The sequence below is a fragment of the Miscanthus floridulus genome, chromosome 18, assembly GCF_019320115.1.
Source record: "Miscanthus floridulus cultivar M001 chromosome 18, ASM1932011v1, whole genome shotgun sequence".
NCBI lineage: Eukaryota > Viridiplantae > Streptophyta > Magnoliopsida > Poales > Poaceae > Miscanthus > Miscanthus floridulus.
Window position 1 is genome coordinate 67,647,278 of NC_089597.1, and position 26,005 is coordinate 67,673,282.

Genomic DNA, 26,005 nt, shown 5'->3' on the forward strand with positions numbered 1-26,005 from the left:
CGCCACTCCTGTCCCTTGTCCCGAAAGTCCAAAGGCGAAGCAACAACCCAACCATAACCCATTCGAGGAGGTGAAGTTTTTATCCCCTGTTCGTTTCACCTAAGCCTGCTTATGAAACTGAATGATCATCATCACCCTCACTCAAACCCAATCCATGTCCCTCTGGCCAGTCCAAATGTTGCTCTCAATGATCAAAATTCAAGGTTGATAGTACTTGATGTATCCTTCAAGAAAGGAAAATTTTGTGCCATGGACATCACGCTTAGTACCACGTGCAACTATGAGGATCCCAACCATCTCTCATTCCTCATTTCAAAACTTTTCAGGAGCATGGTTGTGGATGCTTTTGTTTATCACAAGTATTGCAAATACCATAGTTACATTGTGACACTAACCATGCAGCTTGAACAATATTGCTAAATGTTTGGTGGTAAAGTTAGGAACTATACCACCATTGATAGCTGCAAGATGAAGTTCCCACAGGTCAAGCTTAAGACCATAAAAGAAGCACTACTGGGAGATACCCTAGATTATTATAAAAGAAAAATTATTAATAAAAGCAAGAACATGTTGTCAAGTTAGTATGCACCTTCGGGTATTCATGGTCGCTAACCATTTTAGGATAAGATCATGAAGAACAAGGTGCATATAATGCTAAAGAACATGGGAGCTACATCGACCATACACGTCGATGTTCTTCGGTGATGGAACATGGTAAAAAAGGAGAACCTGACTCCGCACACTTGACTTTTACACAAAAGTCCAAGTGTGTGGGAGGATGGTGCGAACCTCGCCACATGTTCCATTCACAACAAAGACCATCTTAGTTAAAAAAATGATGTCAGCTCTACCTTGCTATGTAAAAAAGAAGAGAGAGTAAGAGAGAGATTAAAAAAATCTATTATAAAAAATATGAATGATAAAAAAAGAGAAAAAAGAGAAGTATAGAAAAAAGAGAGAGAGAAGGAGCATTCTCATCTTCATGACCTTTGCTACCACTAAGACCTATGGTCTATGCACACTACATGTGTGTATGGCCTAGCCCTATGGTTTCACCTGAGTTGGACCATATACGATCTGGCCACCACTGCAGCAACCTTGAGCTTTCATCCACTTATGCTGCCAGGTAAGAGCAACTCAGGTATGCAAAGGTAAATAAATGTTCACCAAACTTTACCACTCATATTTATCTCCATGTGAAAACAATTTGCTCATACAAGATTCATCCTTTCCTTGTTTATGTCATATGCTCTGGTTTGGGTGTATTCTATATAGGTACACCCATAGGACTTTTTGAATTAAGCATGGTGCTTAGGTTAAAAATGGCCTTCTTTAATCAAATTTTGACATGGTGTTAAATTTTGATTAATGAACTTGAGTTATAGATATAAGGACTAAGCGGGTTTATCTCCTTGATTTAAAAATCTGCATACAGGTTATTCCAAGCTTCACCTGCACTTGTGAACTTTGAAGTGTCTACCACATTATCTTGGGTGATTGAATAATGGAATAGCATGGATTCAAATCCCCTTGCATCAATTAGTTCAGAAATTTGGGTTTTCATTTGATTTTGAAAATCTAAACATAGCTAAGCTCCTCAAATGATTCTCTCAGATCGCTCAATGTTGTGTTTGGTTCCTCACCAAGGCATATAATAGTGTTGCCTTCTTTATTTCCTACTTCTAAAAAGCTTATATGGATCTTTGGGTAGGGAAAGATATGAAGGCATACTTACTCTTCATATTTTGTTAAGTCAAAGCTCAGATTCAAGGAGAAAGATGTCATACCCTTAGATCAAGAAGTGCAAGTGTGTGGATAAAACATTTGTAAATCTATACTATACTCCTTTTGTAGGTATGATCTCTCTCTAGCTTTTTATTTTGAGACATGGCTATCATCATTTTTTATGAGCCTTCATGTGCTCATTTTTGTCAATACCTTGGGACCTTCATGTGTCGCTATTTTTTTTCTTGGACCTTCATGTATCCGTATTTTTTCATACTTTTGCATAGCCCATGTCTCTTAAACCACATATTGAGAGAGATATCACTATTTGTAGAAAATGGAGTATTTATTTCTAAGATATGTTTAAGATTATGTATAGTCAGCTAGGTTTTGAGAGTTGAAGTTAGTTAGAACCTGAGTGAGAATGAGAGATAACTAGGAAATGTTTACAACGCTATGTTTTATAAAATTTCAGATTCATTTTGCATGACTTGGGATTACATATGGGTGTTAGTAATCTGGAATTTCAGCAAGCACTTTAGTTAATCTTTGCTTTGATTCAGTATGTGAGCTCTCACTAGATTTCGATTCATATATAATCATGTCTTGCTACTCATGCCAAGCTTATTGATATGCTCACTCTCATATACCATGCTATGTTTAAAAGTGACATGTTCTATATTATATGTATATCTTGTTTTACTTGTCATACATAAATCATGTCTTGCCTTGTTGTACGAAAATTATTTCTTGCTTTGCCTTTTTATGCGCATATTCATGTCTTGTTGCCTCACTACACTATTTAACATGACTGATCCTACATACATTGTCATGCTTATAATTGTGAATAATTAGATGCTTATATACATGTGTATGTGTATCTCACCTTGCTTGATAAATGCAAACCATGTTTTGCTTTTGTACCCTGAAAGTATATGCTATTAGTACCAAGCCTTGATTTAGTATATGAGCTCTTGTTATGATTTAATTTCTATATAGCCATGTATTGCTACCCTTATGGTACTTCTTAACATGTTTAATTTTACATATTATGACAAGTTTAAAAATTGTTAAATCATAATAACATGTTGTACATCATAGATGTGTTTTGCTTTACTTGTCACACATAAACCATGAGTTGTTGCTATGTTGTACCTATTTATATGTTCAATCTCATACCTTATGCAATGCCATGCTTAATAAAAATGGTGCTATAATGACATGCTTCATATCATGAACATACAACTTACCATACTTGTTAGGAGCAAATCATGTCTTGCTTTTGCAATAGTACCATGTATAGGAAGTTAATACGTTGGCAACAACGTATGGAACGTTGTCCATGCAATGTTAATTGCATGGGTGCCACTTGTGCATGCTTATTTGGTGCAAGTGGTACTATATGGATTTAAATTTCTGCAATTTATTCTTATGCTAGTTTGCTAAAATTTCGGGGAACCCATGTCCATATGCAATCGGTGTTTACACTTAAGTGATGTTTCATTACTTAGCAAGTTTTGCCATGAATCCTTTTGTGAAAAGTAGTTGAGTGAGGATGACATGTAGTTGTGCATCTAGCATGTTGCATACATATGCATCTCCTTGCATCCAGTCTGCTTATGCATCACATGTTGCTTGTTTCCTATGTAGATTTAAAATGTTGTGCCTTTTCACATAGTGAGGCCTTACATCATGACTTGGTAGAAACTTAAAGGTTGTAGTACTTTTCTCATGCTTTCTAATGTTAAAGAACATGATTTTTAGTGAACTAGAACTCCTGCTACATGTTTGTGAAGATCATGTTAAAATTCTGTCTTGTTTGTATAGATCTGAAACATTGCAATGTTTGGCCTCGATAACTTTTGAATAAACTCTAGGTGATAATAACAAAGTTGTTGAAAACTTCATATGCCTTCTAGAAAGCCTCAAACTTCCTTCACCATAGTGGGAGTAACCCATTCCACTACATCCTTGATCATACTTGGATCCACGGAGATTCCAGTTATGAGATAAGATATGTCCCAAAAAGGAAACCTCGGTGAGCCAAAACACGCACTTGCTAAACTTAGCATACAATTTGTGCTCTCTTAGCTTTTGTAACACAACTCTCAAGTGTTTCACATGATCTTCTTTAGTTTTTGAATATACTAAGATATCATCGATGAAGATAATCACGAACACATCCAATTCTTCAAAGAAGATGGAATTCATGAGATTCATGAGATACAGGAAGAAGGGAAAGGGAAGGAAGGAAGAAGGAGGGCGACCAGCCCATGGCTAGAGGACATCGTCGGCACCATACTACACCTCATCCATGCCGTCAAGTTCATCGGAGTGGAGGAAAGGCCACCCTGAGCACCTTCTTCAACCTTGAGTTTCCATGGAACCCAAGCTCAATCTCCCACCATGCTGTGTCCCTGACCGAACTGCTTCATTTAGAGCTTCCCCAAGGCATGGTCAGAACCCCCACGGCATCCATCTTCATCCTCGCTAACCCTAGCAAGTTCCCCCATGAACTACATCGCCTCCCATGGTGATATTCACCATTTTGGTGGACGACCTTCCCATAGCACATGCATAGCACATCCATCACTTGTAGAGGCTTCCCCACATCACTAGTAAGCCATAGAAACAAACCGCACTCGATTTGGAACCTGGATTCCCCATTGAATCATCTACAACATTTTTACACTTGAGCTGTTCGTCGTTTTACCAGATGGTCCGTCATTCTCACGGACTAGTCTGTCGGTGCCCGTGTTCATCCCAGCAGAATGCTCCGGCGCACGCGTTCGTCCCTTGTACCACAGCAGCACAGACCCAACTTGTAAAGGTCATAGAAGATGCATTTGAACTCCAAAAATTGTGAAACAAGTTTTGCTATGTTCTTTAGGATATTCTCTATCATATAGACATGATCTTGGCACCAAAAAGTATATTTTAATTTTGATGTAGAATAATGCATTTTTTAGTGTAATAAATAGACAACTTATTCTCTAGGTCTCCTGAAGTCATGAAACTTGTTTTGTTAGCTTGCTTTGAGCATGTGATGTTTGTGAGACAAGTTTTGTGCACCATCTCATTACGTTCATGTACCTAAGCTTATCTTTTGTGTCTCACATACTATAATTTGGCAGGGTGTCCGCGCTCACTACTAGAGTGTCCACCGAATTATAGAGCTTGGTGTCAAAATAACCCGAAAGCCCCTAGTTCTTACCGGAGTGTCCATTGACTATCACAGACCATCCGATGAGTACTAAATACCATAGTAGTCTAAGTCCCAAACCTGATGGAGCTTTCGTGAACTGTGATGGAGTGTCTTTTAGTGCATACTGACAGCACAATAAGGCTATGTTACACACACATGTTACACACACCTAGTACCATGTACTTAGTAGTTAATCATACACATGTCTAAGTATATCATAATACACATGGGAATCATATTTATTGTATTCATAAGATGACATGCATGCATACATATCTTATACAAGTGCATGCATATAGGTATACGATATTGGAGAGACACCAAGAGATGTTCCAACCTAAGGGAACCTTCCTCTTCCAACAGGCAGGCACCCCACTACTATGAACCCTATTTTGGATACTTATTTGTGTTTCATTATGAGTTATGCATCTAATATAGATTTGGTTAATAACTTAATGATGCTTCACTAAGTTAGAATTACTCACCAATTAATTAGAGCCTTCATTTAATCAATGGGTTGGTAGCGCTTAATTGGTTACTTGCTTAGCAATGGTAGAAGTCGAGTATGAGAAGGGAACTCATGCTTGCACGAGTAGGATGCTACACCAAGTTAATTAACTACTAAAATGAATGAGGGGATTAACTTGATTCATAGGTAATCAAATATGACTAGGATAATTATAAATCCTTTTGGTAGGTCTTTCCCTATTCAAAAGAGAGTCCCAGTCCTTTCCAAAATCGATTTGTTTCCAAAACAAATTGTGAACGATTTATCAAACAAAAGGCTTGGTTTTGTTTTTTATAAAGTCTTGATCCCTTCTAGTTTCAAAGGTGTCGCTTTAGAAAGGCTTTGGGAAAACCAATTTGTTTGCGAAAGCTTTACCTTTCAAAAGGAGAAATCATTTCAAAGCAAAATAAGTATCAAAACCCTTTGATTTTAACTCATTTCTAAAAATGACTTATTTTACCAAACAAAGGTTTTCCAAAAGACTTTGGTCTCCCAAACCTATCTCAAGGGACCCACCTTAACTTGAGATATAATCCGATGGTCACCTTGTTACTTTCAAATCTTGCGAGGGGGTAAGGTCACTGTGAGTGTGGGATCTCAAGTGACATAGCTCGTGTTGCAGCTAAGGACCATTCATTGGGATAGTGAGTCTGAGTAACCACCCGTATAGAGCACATGTCGTGGATGGGGTCGACAAGCCAAGTAACTAATTGTGACCTGGTTTATTCGTGAAACTAGCAAGGGGGTTGGCAGTCGGTTGGGAATATTCGGGACATTGATCGGGCAACCGCTCAAACCTTTCATCAGATATTCTAGCTGGATTACAGAAAGGTTGGGGAACATGAGGCAACCCTTACCTGTTGCTCAGGTATGGTGGTTCATCCCATTCTCCATGTGGGTATAGTTGTACCCTCTAGCACAGGGTCTTTCGAAAGCCTAAAGTCCTTCAGGATAGAACCGGTTGTTCTTACTTCTATACCCATTGTAGTGTTGATGATGGAACTTGATGATGATATGAATTACATATGTTGATTACTTGTCTTGCTATCATGATCCTTTAATGCTAATACTTTTAATTATGAATCATGGGCATGCCATTCTTTTAATGAACCTTGCGCTTTTATGCAAATGTACAAATTCCTATTAATCCTCTTGCATCCACCAAATATTTATATGTTGGAATTAAGTCCTACAAGTACACAATGTACCCACGGTGCTGCCATTAAGTTGTTTTGCAGGTAAAGGACATTGGCGGCCATCTCAGCCCATCGTTGGTGGCAAAGTTGGTGATTGGCAAGAGCCATCCAAATTATGGTGGCGATGCCCATGGGTAGGGCAACCACTAGTTATTAGCTATATGAGTGATGCGTAGCATAGTGGTGTTGGTAAGATGGTAGTTGGTCTTCACCACATATGATTGCACTAAATCAATGTCTTCTTTAATGTTGTATAATTAACTTGTTAAATTCAATAAGACTTGTAATATATGTTTTTCACTGGATTATGATGTACTTTGATGATGAGATGTAATCTTGAGTTGTGGAGGCTATCGTGGTATGATACTCAACCTGATCCTAAAGAGGAGTTGCCAAGTGCGCTCTCGGGGGGAGTCGCCGAGGTTGGTTTGCATAAATTGAGCTGGTCAAGTGGATGACACTCAATTTAGGTAAATTAATGCGGCAGGGTCCTTCACAGATGTCATACCCTTAGATTAAGAAGTGCAAGTGTGTGGATAAAACAATGTTAAACCTATATTATACTTCTTGATATGAGTGATCTCTCACATGAACTTATATTTTGAGAACATGGCTATCATTTTGCATGAGCCTTCACGTGCTCATATTTTTTTGCAAATATATGTCAGCACGAAAATTTGTCGACACATAGCAAGCCAGAAGGATCTACTGGATGTAGCTAGAGATCCACCTGGCTTCAACATAGGGATAATCGATCCTGCGTATTCCTCCTGAGACGTGGCAGTCAATTTGACCCTACAATTGATAAGGAGAGAAAGTTTATCAGTAATTTAAGGTGGAATGTGCTGGTCTATGCCCAGACAGTTCCAAGTGTGCCGCTTCAGGAGCAGCCATATGGGAAGAACTGATTAAATAACCGATATGCACTAGAAATCGGCTGTTACTGGACTGTAAAGCTCGTGGGTAGTGATTGATTTTATGTTGACAGGTACAATACATATATATGTAAATGAGATCATCAGCTAGGTGGATATTACCAGAATAAATCATTGAGCCGATGAATCTAACGAGAAAGGATATAACATGCGAACAAATCAACTATCTAATACAAATAGATCTACAGACGCTCTGAATCTAATTTGCTACCATCAACAGTGAGGTTCGACCAGATCGATGGTAGCTATGATGATAATAACAAACTAAAACTTAAGAATCCTTAAAACCATCTACACTTCGATAGGCTTTCCGAAAGACATGTTGTACGTGAAGGCTTGGATGAATCGGCTAAAATAGCCGATTTAGGTGAAGAGAACTACAGCGTGTGAACAATCGACTATCTCACATAGACTAGACCTATGGACTCATTAGACCTAACCTACTATCTCTAACTAGTGGGGTTCGATCAGGATCGATGTAGCCATGATAAAGGCAATAAATCAAACCTTTAAAGTAAACAGATCTATTCACGTTCAACTAGAATCATGTAAACATACTATAGGCGTTAATGCATAGGTGATCGGCTATTTAGCCTAATGCAGGCATAGCAAACAGTTATGGTCCCACCTAATCAAGAACAGATCTACTAACTAGCATCCTCCAATCGACCGGACTAGTTACAACCATAATAGTGAACCATAGACCTAGATTTAACTAACCAGCAAACCTCTCCAAGATTATACAGTGCCTTAGCCACGTACTATGCGTGACCAAGATCGAAATAGAATAGCCGATAAAACATAACCCATCGTTCATCATAAGAAGTATCATGTTGTGACAAAGCAAATGACAGACCCAAAGGATATGAGGCCGAATCTAAATCGATCTCAACCTAGGCAAGTTGATGTTGCTGCAAACTAATGACTGATAAGAACATTAGCAAGATCGGTTACTTAATGAATCTACCAAAGATTGCCACTCTTAGGTAGAGCCGATAACTTGACCGTAATCTAGTTCGAGCAGTGGAGGTCGACCGGATCGATGTAGGCGTACTTGAACTAGACAAGAGTCGATAACAAGCTTATACTAGAGTCGCAGTGGAGGTCGACCAGATCGATGCAGCCATATAAACAGAAGTATAAGCCATGATGGTACTTACAAACAAGCCAAAGGTCGGTCGGACTGATGCAGCCTCTGCTCGCTGAAGAACTCGCTGAGATCTACTCTACTCCTACTCCTTATGGGTGGCCTGGAGCCAAAAAAGTAAGGAACTTGTGTGTGATTGATTATGTGTCCTTTGCAATAGCCGGGGTCCAATATTTATACCGAGGAACCTATGCATGAATCCTACTTAAGCACTGACTCATTACAATCTTTGGCATAAGAGAAAACATTCCTAATTTAAGATAACTTGGACCCTAATCTTTCCCTTTTTGTAGAGTCCAACATGTTTTTTCCTGACGCCAACCATAGCTTTTATCATGATCTGCTGGCGCTATCTGAAGAGAGCCGATTCTAGTACTGCATTCAAATCAGCTGATACCAACCTTTATGCAATCGATTCCTCAATGACATGATCTTGGGAGCTTTTGAGATCCTACAATTCTTCTTCCCAAATTTTGGTGTCAACGCATGCCCCCCAATTTTGGAATAAAAGTAATTTTATTCCAAAATTATCATGCCTGTACCCCCGATAGGTCCATGGTCACGGGTAGAGAATCTTGATCTAGGGTCTACTATCTATCACCGTCTTTGTCAACTTATGAGCCCATGCTTCAAAACTTTACGAGAGCATCATTGCTTCATGGGCGCATGGATCCATCATTTAGGCCGACTATAAAATGTCTATCCAACTCTGGTAAGAGCAATTCAACAACTTAGTTATGTTTCTCTTCTGCCTACTTTCTCGAGTGCCTCGGGCTCTGCCGGACCCTCCATGGTCTAATTCCTTGCTATGAGGATCTTGAGTGGTTAGAAGAATTCTTGTGCATAGGGTGATTGTGTCGCTCATCTTAGCACCTTGTCGAGCAAGAGGATCAGCTATTGCAGTTAGAAGAATTCTTGTGATATCACCTGAGTCTTCTCTCCATGATCGCAGAGTTGTTCTAGTGTTTGCAAGGGCTAAAATGTGTGGACACCTTCCCCATGTTCGCTTCATCAAATGCCCATCGGGAAAACCATAGACTTCTTTCCCATAGTTTCCTAGCCACCGAGAAATGGGCATCTTTTAGTAGGCGGCTTCCTTTCCCTGTTGTTTCCCAGTCACCTGAGAAATCAGTTGGGCATCTTTTAAGCAGACGGCTTTTCCCCTTCTCCTGATGCAATTTTATTAATGGGCCGATGTGACTCGGTTCATGATGACCTTTGGCCTTGTGGGGATCCGGACTCCCTTCAATCCAAAGAAGCCTTGGTGGGTTGATCGCTGGTCAATGTAAACCTTTCATATCCATCCCATGGTATTTTGTGATTATGGGAAGCAATAAGTCCTGAATCTATTATCTCTTTGTGATCCGTCCCCTGAATTTCTAGAGTTTCGATCCATTTCCATATCTAACTTTAATTCCATAACCCTAACAAAGTCTATCCTCTCACCTTCCTGGGCTATATATACGGGCCATGACTGTGGTTTGAAAAACAACCTGCTTTGTCCCAAACCTTTTGTGTCTTTGGTGCAATTTCTACTTTCCCATAGGTTTGAGATCATGGAGAACAACAAGAGGTCTGTTGAGGAGGCCCTCAATGGATTTGCATCATCACTGCCTGCGCCTTCGTCATTAGGAGGGTGCAACGTAGGATGCCCCCACTATCCTAGAGCATAGGGCTGACTCTACTCAGCCTTTGGGGTCATCCTCATCAGTACCTCGTCGCTAGCTCCCCCACTATCCAAGAAGGCAGATCGACAATGACGATCTACTCATCTCCATCGATCGGGCTGGCTAGAATCTCATTGACTGCCTCTCCCTCATAGAATCAGCTCTAGGCCATGGTTCGATGCTGATCGCCTTCCGAGGCCGACCCAGTATAGGTTGGCCAAGGCTGAGGCCAGAATCATGGGTGAGATGACTACCACAACTTTCTATCTCTCCTTAATTTTGTCTTCAAGATCTTGATCATCCCTTCCTTGAATCTTTTAGATCTATCGGCTCAGCTAGAAAGCCTCCTGAGCAGCTATGGAGTACGCGGTGGGATCCATCAAAGCTAGAGGCACCATTTTCGGTGGTTCACTTGCACGACATCCTGAACCATGTTAGGGAGGTCGCACTTCATGGCATTTGTCATGGTGCTGCCATGGCGTTGGCTGCTGCATAGGCCCGCTCTGGCCATGAGCTTCGGCTTCTTCCCCATGGTTTTCTATCCACTGAAAACCCTAGGGATCATGAGCGCCTAGGTTGAGGACTTCTTCGACACTACCAACTCCATAGCCCTCACTACCCGGGCTGAGGACATAGTCAATAAAGTGTTCCCTGGCCTTTATTTTTTAATAGGAGAAGCTGGTGAATAATTTCTTCATTTTGATTGGTTTCTTTCACTTTTATTACATGTTCCAATCTGTGTCTGTTCTTGCTCTATAGGCGATACGTATTGTACTAGCTTTTACCCCTTTGGGTTTATTTTTGAACTAGAGGCGATACCCTTCTGGTATCGGGCTATTAGAACCGATGACTGAACAAATCGGCTGTCAAGTGTTAATCCAAATGCTAGGATAATATTTCTTTAGATGTTTTTCGTTGATTGCTCTACCAAACTCTTCTCCTCCTAGTGTTACCAGAATATAAGCATTGCCAGGCGCACAACGTTTAATCCAATAAGGTCCTTCCACATTAGGCGACCATTTGCCGAACTTACTTGTCCTTTGACCCGATCGGCAATTTTACTTTCCAGACTAAGTCTCCTTCAAAAATTGCTTGCCATTGACCTTTTTATTGTAATATTTTGCAATCCTTAGTTTATTGGCTTTCGATATTCTCAAGAGCACGTAGCCGATGGCAACTCAAGTCCTCTAAGTCATCTATCATAAGATTCTTGTAGACTTTGGCTGACAAATCATTTTGCAACGTGACACGCCTTAATCCAGTTTGAATCTCTCAAGGAAGGACTTCATTGTGACCATACACAAGTTCATAAGGGGACATTTTAATCGATCCATGATAGGACATCCTATATGCCCATAGTGCCTCATTAAGCATTAAATGCCACTTCCTTGGTTGTTTCTCAATCTTTTTCTTGATCAGCTTAATCATAATCTAATTGGATGCCTCTGCCTAGACATTAGCCTGAGCATAGTAAGGAGAAGAATATAAGAACTTAATTCCCATACTAGCAGCAAAATCTCTGAACTCTTCTGATGTGAACATTGTCCCTTGATCGGTAGTGATAGTTTGAGGAATCCCAAAATGATACATAATATGCTCCTTGACAAAATCAACCATGTTCTTTGAGGTTACCGTCTTCAAAGGAATTGCCTCAACCCACTTAGTGAAGTAATCTATTGCTACCAATATGAACTTATGTCCTTTACTTGAGGACAAAAAAATCTAGCCAATTAAATCAATTCCCCAACCTCGAAATGACCATGGTTTGATTATTGGATTCATAGCCGATGCAGGCAATTTCTGGACATCGCCAAAACATTGATAGTCCTGGCATCCCTTATAATATTCAAAACAGTCTTCTAGTATTGTTGGCCAGAAATATCCAGTCCTACGAACAATCCATTTCATGTTATAAGTTGATTGATGAGCTCCACATATCCCTTCATGCACTTCACCCATCAACACCTTAGCTTTCTCTTGATTTAAGCATTTGAGCAACACCCCATCGACTATTTTGTAATATAGCTGATCATCCAGTAAGACATACTTAGTCGATTTATACCTCAGCTTCCTAGTAACTCTCTATGATGGATTCATAAGGTAATCAGGCTATTTCAACTCTCCAATCATTATTCGAGGTTTCACTACTTAAGACTTCTTGAAACACCCGATAACCTAACGCACTTTGGGGTAAACGATTAGCCTCTTGATTCTGTGCTCTTGGAATATGTTGAAGAGAGACATGAGGAAATTCCTTGAGCAACCTTTGGCACTCATCATAATATCCCCTCAGAGTATCTTCCTTGCACTCATATAGGCCAATTAACTGCTTGATAATTAACTATGAATCTCCAAATACCTCAATCACTTCAGCCTTTACTTCATGAAGAAGTTGAAGCCCCTTAAGAATAGCTTCATATTCCGCTTGGTTGTTGGTAATCATTGGTTTGGCTGGAAAAGCAAACTCAAACTTGCCCTCTGAGGTGAAATAATAACAATACCAATGCCACCACCTTGCTTGCATGATGACCCATCAAAGAACAACATTCAGGGCACTAGCACCACATAGCTAACACTTGGCTTATGATGCTGGGTGACAAAATCAACTATTACTTATCCTTTGACTGCTTTAGCCGATTCGTACCTCAAGTCAAATTCTAACAATGCAAGAATCCACTTTCTCATTCTTCCATTTAATATTGGCATTGATAGCATGTGCTTGATCACATCAGTCTTAGAGACAACTATACATTCAGCCAACAACAAGTAATGTTGTAACTTAGTGCAAGAGAATTATAAGCATAAGCATAACTTCTCTATGGGAGAATATCTTGTCTCTGGATCCTAGAGCCTTCTACTGAGATAGAAAACAACTCGCTCTTTCCCTTCAAACTCTTACATCAGGGCCAATCTAATTGTTTGGTTATTGGCTGATATGTACAACTTAAAAGGCTTACCTTACTGAGGAGGGAGCAGCACAGGCGGACATTTCATATATTCTTTTATCTCCTCAAATGCTTTTTGTTGTACATCACCCCATTTAAATTCCTGGTCATTTTTCAACTTCAACAAGGGAGAAAACGGCAGAACCCTCTCTGATAAATTCAAAATAAACCTCCTGATAAAATTAATTTTACCAAACAAAGATTGTAACTCTATTTTAGTAGTCGGGGGTACTTCTTCATCAATGCTTTTATGCTTTTTTGACCAACTTTAATTCCTCTCTCGTGGACCATGAAACCCAAGAATTGTTCAGCTGATACTCCAAAGGCACACTTATTAGGATTCATCTTTAGACCATGTTTTCTTGTGCACTCCAGAGTCTCCCACAAATCAGCCAGATGTTCCTTGTACCCCTTGGATTTTATCATCACATCATCAATGTAGATTTCAACAATCCTGCCAATCAACTTATGAAAAATATAATTCATTGCCCTCTGATAAGTTGGACCGGCATTCTTTAGACCAAAGGTCATCACAACCCATTCAAATAAACTGATTGCGTCGGGGCATCTAAAAGTTGTCTTTGCTATGTCTTCCTCAGCCATGAAAATTTGGTTATATCCTGCATTGTCGTCCATGAAGTAAATAACTTTGTGCCCGGCTGCTGTGTCTACCAACATATTGGCTATTGGCATCGGATAACCATCCATGGGTGTAGCCTTGTTCAGATCTCTAAAATCGATGCAAACTCTTAACTTTCCATTTTTCTTGTACATAGGAACAACATTCGATATCCACTCTGCATATCAGCATGGTTGGATAAACTTTGCTTCTAGTAATCTTTCAGTCTCCTTTTTGATATCATCAAGTATGTTTGGGTTGAATCTCCTCAGAGCGCGTTTAAATGGCTGATATATAGGTTTGATTGGAAGTCGATGTTCAACAATAGATTGGTCTAGAACAGGCATCTCATAGTATTCCCAAGCAAAATAGTCTTTAAATTCCTTTAATAAATTGACTAACTCTTGCTTATACTCAGGATCCAACTTGGCACTTACATATGTTGGCCTAGGCCTATCTCCAAAACCAATATCTACCTCTTCTAATTCATCGATCGACGTGAATCCATGTCCTAGTTTGTCATCAGTACCATCTATTGGATTATCCATTAAAACAAAATTTCAAAGCCGACTGCTTGGATCGGCTATTGGCTTTCATTATTGATTCTAATGAAGCCTCCTTCCCACAATTGGCTAGAAAACACTCAAAGTCTTCTAGCTCCCAAAATACTGGACTGGCCGTTGCGATACTCACAGATTCATCAGCGTGAACCAGCTCAACATCATCTCCATGCCATTGAATCAGACACTGATGCATGGTTGACGGCACACAACAGTTTGCATGAATCCAATCACAACCAAGGAGTAAACTGTATGAACCTTTTCCATCGATGATGAAGAATGTGGTGAGCAGAGTCTTACACCCGATTGTCAGTTCGACGTTTATTGCCCCCCGCATCTTAGACGCATTACCCCCAAAATCCTTAAGCATCATGTCAGTCTCAATCAAATCTCCCGGTCCTTTGCCAAGTTTTCAAAAAGTAGTGTAAGGCATAAGATTGACAGAAGCACCTCCATCCACTAACATCTTGTTCATTGGCTTCCCATCAACAAAACCTCTTACATATAAAGCCTTTAAGTGCTAATGCTTGACTAGCTTATCGAATACTGCCTGTTGTATAACTATCAGCTTGGCAACTATTTCTTCATACTCCGATTCATCAAAATCTGAATAAAATTCTTGATCCGCTGGAGCTCTGAATTCTGATGGCAATAGAAAAGCAATTCAAATATTAGCCGATGGTTGCCATCTATTGGCTGTTTGCTTAGCATGCCACACTTGAGGTCTACCAGATGCTAGAGCCTATTCTAGCTCTCTGTCCCTTAGGCATTGCACTCTTCTTTTCTGGCATCTTGTTAAACCTCCTGACACCATTGGCCTTCCTAGCCAAACATATTCTTCCTCATTACTTTCCTCTTCACAATCAGCCCAGTTTTAATCAACAACTCACTTTCCTAGCCGATCATGAACATTTCTATTTTTAGTCACCGATCCATGTTATTACGATGATACTCATCTTGAGCATGGATAGACCGGTGGTTGGCTTGAGATTGCCTGAACTCCCTAATATTACTCGCTGCATTCTAGACAGTTATTTCTTGCAGGCAATTTCAAACCTTCGTTCCAGCAATGTCTAAAGAAAGGACAATTCCAATGTGATTCGACATGTTTTCTTTCATACCTCTCTTTCTCCTATGGACGCTAGTATTCTTGCTCTTATAACCAACACTGATAATCCTTTTCCTTCTGTCGCTGCCATTTATTCAACAAAATTCGAGATGTAACACATGGCCTTGTCGCCCCATCCTCTAACGTCTCTCCGTGCTCATATTGGCTCTTTTACTCATCACGACACCTTCTAATCTTTCTATATTCATCAGTCAATATTTGCATCTCGGGATCGACTATTCTAGTTTCTCTTGATCTAACTGATGTTAGGACTTTAGTCTTCCCCTTGAGTAACCTAGCATCAACCATGTTTTGATCTCCTGGGAAAGGATTATCGTCAACTTTCATCTTTCGAGGCGTATCAAATTTGAGCCTTCCTTTCTGAATAGCCCTCTGTATATGCTGTCGAAAACTCTGCATTCATTAGTAGAATGAGATGTAGTGTTATGAAACTTGCAAAACTTCTTATTCTTCAACTGATCAGGGGGCAACATAACATGATTATTGGGCAACTTGATCTGTCCCTTCTCAAGCAAGAAATCAAAGAGTTTGTCTGATTTTGTGACATCAAAGTCATAGCTCTCTTTCGACTCCTCTTCCCCAAGGATTTGACAGCATTACTGTCTTCTTACCCTAATTCCATTCAGCCAAGGAACTTCTTCTTCCTCATCATCCTCATAGAAGTCATCGACTGAATATGGATTATAGGCTTTGGCCATTGTGGTGGCTTTTCTAGAATTGGGTATCTCTGCATATATTCTGAAATTGGCTATTGGGCACTGCCACTCATTGAGTCCAATTGACCCAAGTTATCAAATTCTTGTCCCAATAGCTTCTCTCTCCATGTTGGCAACATTCGTTGAACGACCAAAGTAGCTAGTTGATCATCAGTCAAGTTCAGTGAGAAGCACATATTTCTGGTTTCTCAAAATCTCTAAAGAAACTCGGTGCCCGATTCATTAGTTCTCTACCTTATAGTTGTCAAATCGGTAATCTTCTTTTCTCCTGTCCTAGTGTAAAAATATGTATGAAACTTCTTCTCTAGGTCAACCCAATTGGCAATGGAGTTAACTGACAGTGATAAGAACCAAGTGAAGGCTAGCCCTGATAGAGACAAGGAGAAGAAACGAACTTGATGGGCCTCTTCAATGGATGCTTCGCCCAACTGTGTAAGATAATGACTGACATGTTCTATTGTGCTTGTGCTATCTTGGCTAGTGAACTTAACAAACTCCAGGAGCCTATAATTCACTGGGAGAGCGACCAAATCATACCATTCTGGATATGGGTATTTGTACAAAAAGGTTCTGCCCTTTTGGCTTCAAACCTAAACTGATTCTTTATCATCTCGATCACTTTAAGCAACAACTCATCAGCATTTAAATTTGAATCTCTCTACAATTGCTGACCCATATGTGGATTCAAATTTTGAGTACCTTGATACCCTAATTTGGAATCATGTGAAGGGTGTTGTAATCTGTGCCATAATGATGCCCTTGTGGAGTCTCCATCTGCTAGGTCCTCTGCTGGTTTGCTGCTTGAAGTCTCTAGTTGTAAATGTTAGGATCTATATCTCTACTAATCCTTTGAACTGATGGCGCTATTTTTTGAGCCAATGATGGTATCTGGCCTGATGTGCCAAAATTGACCATTTGATTCTGAGCTTGCCCTACCAGTTGTTGCACATGCTGCACTGAGGATCTAGGTTTATATTGTATCTGATTTGTAGTAGCACCTTGAACTTGTTCAGATGAACTTTGAACTACCTGGACATCATCATTACCAGCTGGTGCTGCTTCTTGATGGCTAGTACCGGCTTGATTGGTCCCCTAAGTTGATAGATGTGGAATGTTGTAATAAGGTGGTCCAACCTGATCAACCGAAAAACCATGAAACACCTCTTTCATGGTGTTGTAGAACATGCTCAAGAAAACTTCATTATGGTTCAATATGGCATCATGAATAGATTTGTTTATTAGCTTCCATGAAGAAATGCCAGTCTTCAGCTTCATCTGCATCTGTCTGCCCATGCAATAGAACTCCTGGTAGTGGATATTTCTGAACAATTGTATTGTCACGTGTCTTGGTATAGGACAATAAACACTTGTTCTGAAATTCTTCTATAGCTTTGCTAATGACATCTTTATCTCCATCAGGTAGGTCTTTGTAAGGTACCATAAGGATGTCATTGTTGTTGTAATTTGCCATGACGATTGTGGGGTCCCACCGAGCGTGCCAGAATGTGTGTCGGCACAAAAATGTGTCAACACACATCAAGCCAAAAGGATCTGCTGGATGGAGCTAGAGATCCACCTGGCTTCAACATAGGATAATCGATCCTACGTATTCCTCCCAAGATGTGCTAGTCCATTTGATGCTGCAATTGACAAGGAGAGAAAATCTATCAGTAATTTAAGGTGGAACGTGTCGGTCTATGCCCAGATAGTTCCAAGTGTCCCGCTTCAAGAGAAGCCATACGGGAACAATGATTAAATAGCCGATACACATAGAAATCAGTTGTTATGGACTGTAAAGCTTGTGTGTAGCGATTGATTTTATATTGATAGGTACAATACACGTATATGTAGATGAGATCATCAGCTAGGTGGATATTACCAGTATAAATCATTGAGCCGATGAATCTAACGAGAAAGGATATAACATGCGAACAAATCGACTATCTAATACAAACGGATCTACAGACGCTCTGAATCTAAACTGTTACCATCAATAGTGAGGTTCGACCGGATCGATGGCAGCTATGATGATAATAACAAACTAAAACTGAAGAATCTATAAAACCATCTACACTTTGATAGGCTTTCCGAAAGACATGCTATATGTGAAGGCTCGGATGAATCGGCTAAAATAGCCGATTTAGGTGAAGAGAACTACAGCGTGTGAACAATCGACTATCTCACATGGACCGACCTATGGACTCATCAGACTTAACCTACTATCTCTAACAGTGGGGTTCGACCAGATGGATGTAGCCATGATAAAGACAACAAATCAAATCTTTAAAGTAAATAGATCTATTCATGTTCAACAGAATCATGTAAACATGCTATAGGTGTTAATGCATAGGTGATTGGCTATTTAGCCGATGCAGGCATAGCAAATAGTTAAGGTTGTGCCTAATCAAGAATAGATCTACTAACTAGCATCCTCCAATCTACAGTGCTATCAGTGGGGATCGACCGGATCATTACAGCCATAATAGTGAACCGTAGACCAGATTTAACTAACCAGCAGACCTCTCCAAGATTATACGTGCCTTAACCATGTACTATGCGCGACCAAAATTGAAATAGAACAGCCAATAAAACATAACCCGTCATTCATCGTAAGAAGTATCATGTTGTGACAAAGTAAATGACGGACCCAAAGGATATGAGGTCGATCTAAATCGATCTCGATAGAAGGTTGATGTTGCTGCAAACTAATGACGATAAGTGCATCAACAAGATTGGTAACTTAATGAATCTACCAAAGATTGCCACTCTTAGGTAGAGCCGATAACTTGATCTTAATCTAGTTCGAGCAGTGGAGGTCGACCGGATGGATGCAGCCATACTTGAACTTGATAAGAGTCGATAACTAGCTTATACCAGAGTCATAGTGGAGGTCGACCGGATCGATGCAGCCGTACGAACAGAAGTATAAGCCATGATGGTACTTATAGACAAGCTAGAGGTTAGCCGGACCGATGCAACCCTGCTCACTGAAGAACTTGCCGAGATATACTCTACTATTACTCCTAAGGGGTGGCTGGAGCCAAAAAAGTAAGGAACTTGTATTTGATTGATTGTGTGTCCTCTACAATAGCCGAGGTCCAATATTTATACCTGGAACCTACGCACGAATCGTAGTTAAGCATGACTTATTACAATCTTTGGCATAAGAGATAACATTCCTAATTTAAGATAACATGGACCCTAGTCTTTCCCTTTTTGGTTGAGTCCAACATGTTTTTTCCTGACGCCAACCGCAACTTTTATCGTTATATGTTGGCGCTATCTAAAGAGAGCCGATTCCAGTACAACATTCGAATCAACTAATACTAACCTTTAGGCAATCGATTCCTTGATGACATGATCTTGGGAGCTTTTGAGTTCCTGCAATTGTTCTTCCCAAATTTTGGTGTAAACAATATATAACTAGACCTTCATGTGTCCATATTTTTTTCTTTCTTTTTGGACCTTCATGTGTCCATATATTTTTTATTTTTCATTCTTTTGCATAGTCCATATCTCTTAAACCACATATTGAGAGAGATCACTATTTTGTGGAACATTGAGTATTTAACTAACAAACAATCTTTTGTCTACTCCTAGTGTAGGAGTAGAATATTTTTTTGGTGGATGGAGGCATGTTTTAGCGTATTTCCGGTGTAGCAATAGCTTATATATGTGGCGTGTATGTGATCTTGATCTTGGAGGCATGATAACTTTCTCAACAAGGGTCAACAAGACTTGACAAAACTAATGCAAAAATAAGTAGCATATTTATGAAGGTTTTAAGCTCAAAGCACTAGATATGGCTCTGGTAGGAATTTGCATATCATTGAGGAGCATGCTATTCAAATTTTGATTTTGCAAAATAAATCCCAAGTTCTTTGCATAAGAGAGCAAGGTTCATTTTCATCCAACTATATCACATATTCCAATTACTTAGATAATATGGGGTCCCTATGATAAGTTGTCCACAAGTTTAGGTATATTAGCAAGGAATAAAGAGTATGCAAATTTAATTCAAGGATAGCATGGAGATGAACCGTTATTGTTTTGTATTTTCAAATTTGTTCAATTTTCAAATTCAAAATTTAGGAGAGTTTGATGGTAGCATTGCACAAACCATCGTTGAAGACAAGGAGTTGAGTAAGAAGTGGTTTGGCCAAACCAAAAGTTCAGCCTATCCTCTCTTGAGCCATTTATCCTGTCCTTCTACATGTTGGAATAATCGATGTTTGTGCAACATGGTGGTGGGAGATCTCGAATGAGTGTTCGTCATGCTTGAGAGATCTCCCCCACACTTGTTCTTGTACCTGTTTTATTTGATAGAGGAAAACAAAAAAAAAGAAACAAGCAAGGGCTCTACTAGTTTAAATACTAGGGAGCCTAAATTTTATTCATTATTATTAATATTATTATTGTTACTATTTTTTTATTTGTTCACCCAACCTTTTAAATTTTTAGCATAATCTCCAGCGAGGCTAAGGTAAAAATGTAGTTTAATTCTAGCCTTGATTTATCTCCATAATAGATTATTTCCATTGTTTATGAAAATAAATACTCAAAGTTCATTAACCAAGATTGAACACCATGTCTAATTTTGATTAAAGTAGGCTATTTTAACCTAAGCACCATGCTTAATTTAAAAGGACCTATGGATGTACTATTAACGAGTTCATCCAAACCAGAGCATATATCATAAGCAAGTGAAGTATGTATGAGTAGGATTATATTTTCATGGAGACAAACATGAGTAACAGTGTTGGTGAACATTTTATTACCTTTGCATACCTAAGTATTTTTACCAGCAGCATATGTAGATGAAGCTTTGAGCATGCTAAACAATGGCTTGATAGTCTTACTCAGGCGATCAACAAGACTAGGCCATACACACGAATAGTGTGTATAGATCATGGGCCTTGGTGATAAGTAGCAAAGGGGAGCACCCGTCTTATAGCTCCTTCTCTCTTTTTTTTCTTCTCTCTTCTCCTTTTTTTATATTATCACTCTATATATATATAGCAAGGTAGAGCTTGGCATCATTCATTTTTTTCTTTTTAACCAAGATGGCCTTTGTGTTTGGAACTTGTGGTGAGATTTTCACTATCCTCCCCCACACTTGGACTTTTGTGTAAAAGTCAAGTGTACAAAGTCAGGGCCTCCTTTTGAGTGTGTTCCATCACCAAAGAGCAACAAGGCGCATGGTTGATGCAGCTCCCATGTTCTATAGCATCACACATACCCTTGTTCTTCTTGATCTTATCATGAAAGGGTTAGCAGCCAAGAATACCCGAAGGTACATACTAACTTGAAAACATGTTCTTGCTTTTTATTGAAAAGGAAAATTGTTTTTTATGATATTTATTTATTTATTTATTTTGTTATTATTTTTTATGATAATCCAGGGTATCTCCTGGTAGTGCTTTGTTTATGTTCATAAGCTTGACCTTGGGAACTTCATCTTGCAGCTATCTATGGTGGTTTAGTTCCCAGCTTCACCACCAAACATTTAGCATTAATGTTCAAGCTGCAAGTACCACACTTCATCCATGAGATTTGCAATGTTTATGATAAACAAAAGCATCGACAACCATCCTATTAAAAAGTTTGGAGACAGGGATCAAGAGATGGTTGCAATCCTCATAGAAGCACATGGCCCTAAGCAACATGAACTCTAGAGACTCCAAAAGTGAGCATGAATCAGAAGGGGTTTTGAAAGCGAAGCTTTCATGCTCATAAGTGGAATCCTTCCTCTTGGATTATAGAGTCGGTGCTACAAGGATGTCCATGGCATTGTTTTCTTTCTTACAAGATATATCATGTAAGGGCAACGTTGAATCTCGACCACTATTGAGAGCAACGTTCTGGTGGCCAGAGGGACATGGCTCAAGTTCGAGCGAGGGTGATGAAGGATGTTTTGTTTCATAAGGAAACCTATGTGAAACGAACAGGGATATGAACTTCACCTCTTTGAATGGGTCATGATTGGGAAGATGCTACGCCATTGGGATTTGAAGATGAAAGATAGGAGTGGCGGAAGTAGTTTCCCCAAACTTTTCATTCAGGCTCCCTTGGGAGGGTTTTTCTTGGAAAAGATTGTCCAAGGGGTGGCCTATGAGAAGCTCAAATCCTAGGATGGCAAAGATGTGGAAATCTATGTGAACCTCATTTTTGTTTCTTCTGATTGGCATAGCCCTAGCAATCCCATGGCACTCAAAGATGAGTCCTGATGAACTTTTGAAAAGTTTGTTGGTCGAGACTAGCAGCATGTTACCCAAGAGGTTTTTTGAAAGAAATTTGAACATGATACTAGTCCTGACTATGGGATTGTGCATGGCTTCTATGATAGTTCCCCTTAACAAACAAGTCATGGCCGTGGAAGGTGAAAGAATCTGAATTGCTTTAGAAGAATGTTTCACTTCCATTAGCCATTCCTTTGATGGTTCGACCCTATGGGAAGCTTCATTGTGAGGATTGTGCCAAAAGTGTTTCGAGGTGTTGCCATAATCTTCAAATTTGGTAGGGAACTCTAAAGGATGAATCATTGTTTCCTTCGATGTTCGTGGTTCGGGTGAGGGCTCATAAGTCGAACCTAGGGATGATATGAGTTTGGTTTCAACTAATTAGGACTCCTCAACACTTGGTATGACTTTTTCCTGGGGGTTCTAGATTCCATGATGAAGGAAGCGTGCCTTTTTAGGAAGTTTTCAAGGAACTCACTTGCTCTATCATATGTTTATGTGTAAAGCGACCTCTAGCAGTCACGTCTAGGCACAGGTCAGCATCTATGTCAATACCCAAACAAAAGATTCACATCAATATGCTATTGGGTAAAGACAAGTCTAGGGTCAGCGTGTATTAATGCTGAAACTCTGGCCTAGGCTACACCTATAGACTCCTTCTCATACTACTCAAAATCGAGAATTGCCATTGGTAGAGAGACGAATGGGACATAGGGAAGAAAGCAAGGTACCATTGTTTCACCTTCTCCACAAGAGAAAAGGGGAACAATTTTCACCTTAAGGTTTCTTGTGTCATGCCTGATATGCTCATGCACGAACACATTTCCTTGAACTCTCATAGGTGATCGAAAGGGTTTTCATTGTCACGCCCTTAGAAGGGTTGCGCTTGAACCATGGCTATCAAGCTAGGGTGGGGTTCATAGGCAGATGAATGGTTTGGTTTTGGTGGTGGCACAACGAACTTGCCCTTTGAAGCGGAAGGATTTTTTATAAGAGTAGGCTTCATGCTAGAAAAGTTAAAAGAAGATATTTTTGTTTTTATAAAAACAAAAGATATAGATACGAGGATGAACTAGGTTCAAAGAAGATAGCAACCATTCCCTAGCAATGGTGCCAGAAAGATTGTTGGTATTTCTTAACGCAAATAGAAAGATTCTGCAAGTGCATGGAATTACCTATAGCTCTACGCCGTATCTAAACGTGGGTGATTATGAAGGATGGACAGGGCTATCACCACCTGCTATCTACCTCTCAACCGAAGGATATGAGGCAAACGAAGGTAGCCTCTAACCTAGACACCATGTCTATGCTATCGACTACTGTTGATATTTCTTAATGACTATTGGAGGATTCCGCAAGTGCACGGAACTATCACGTAGCACTTTGTTCGGCGAGTATCGAGTGTCGAATTTATATTTTTCCCACAGGAAGGCAGAAGGCTAGAATTTATAATTGGACTAGGATTTGCGAAAGGAAGACTAAAGTTGATCCTAGGTAGGTGACTATAGTGAAAGATGAATGTAAACTACCTAAACTAACTACTAAATACAAGCTAACCTAGAGATAGCTAGGTGGGAGAGTGAGCGATTTATCTTTCTAGTAACTAAGGTAAACAAATGACTAGGAGAAATGCGGCACAGCCTGCCTACCAACTTGGAGAGTTAAATAGACAAGGTCTGTCATGAGCCCTATGATTTAATAACTGGACTTATCGTGGTGGAATACAGAGGATGAACAAGGCTATCACCACTTGCCACCTACCACAATCTATCTGGATCCCTAGCCATATCCATAGGTAATCTATAGCCTAAGCACCATGCTTAATCTATAAACTTACTACTTCGACCCGTGCTTTGATGAAATGTGATCAAAGCACCCTAACCTAGATGGTGGAACCTAGTATTAATGAAAGACTACTAATTATATGATAACCTATGCTACTAATGCCAAACAACAAGCACCTAAGCTCGCTAATGATGAACACTAATGACTAAGTACTTAAAGTAAACCAAAGCAATAATACTAGAATAAGGTACTTCAACAAATACTAAATAAAGTAAATGCTAAAATGAAAGAATTACAAAGGAGCTATACCAGACCTAGAAGACTCTTTCGGACTCTAAGAGCAGCTTCGCTCTTGCTCTACTCCACTACTAGACTACTACTCTATAGCTAAGCTAAGCTAGAAACCTAAGAGAAGCTTGGAGAGCATGGAAATGAATGGGGACATCCTTCCATCCGAGCTCCACACCCTCAATTTATAGTGTAGATAGGTATGGGGGTTATTTGTAGGTAGTGGCAAGGTCGATGGAGGACCTAGGGCATAGGGTGGTGCTATGAGGGCACCGACCGACCCTAGGATGCATCGCCATTGCATCTTAGCGCCAGTGGTTGCTCCTCCAAGTCGGTTGTAAAGCCAGCACGTGCTGAAACTTGGCCGGTAAGTCAATTGGTGAGGCTCCAAGTCTATGACAATGGGCCCATGGATCCATGGCCTCTTCATCATGACCATTGGGCAGAACAGACTTGAATCAATGCTTGGTATTGCTTCTGGAGGACCTCCCACGGATCGATGATGTGGCAAAAGCACCAAGTTAGCACTTGGTGGGGCCAAGCGGTGACTAGGTGGCGCCGGGCAGTGCTGGCTTCTGGGCGTACCACATCCACTTGTTTCCTTGGTCCATGTTTGTCACCATTTTTGCCATATTTCCTACATACAAATAATTCTACAAGCACAAGTGGAACAAGGTGAAATTTAAACAAAATTCTACACGTGTGATGATGATTTACCTCACTTTATCATGCTTTTGGGTGGAATGTTGATCGTCAAAATGGGTGTTAGTGACCATCAACAAGCTCCCGCAAGCTACCCCTTTGCTGTCCTCAGCAATGATGTGGGTTTAGCATGGAATAGGTGTTGGATCAGGAGGTTCTGCTATGTAACGCCCTACAAAGACTTGTATACAAACTAATTCTATCTCTTGAGTTGAACATGTAAGCACTTAGAAATTTCACCATCAGTCTTCGCAATGTGGGAATTATAACCTTCACCTTGACACAAGCAATTGGAAGAATGTGTAGCTAGATAGATATTTTTTGCCTACTTTGGTTTAGCTAAAACTTCCTAGAGGATTTTAAATGATTTGAAAAAAAAACTTGCCTAAGTTCCTCAGATGGTACACTCAAATCACTCAATGGTGTTTGAAATCCTTACCAAGGCCATGAATTTTAGCCTTAATTTCTATCCTAAAGCTTATGTGGAGCTCAAGGTAGGTTGTAAAAGCATAGCTTACTTGAATTGAATATAATGCTAAGTCAAACACTTAGATCACAAGGAGCAACAAATCATACAAATTGATCAAGATGTGCATGTGTATGGTAAATTTGGTGGAAGTGGTACTCCTTTGAGAAGTT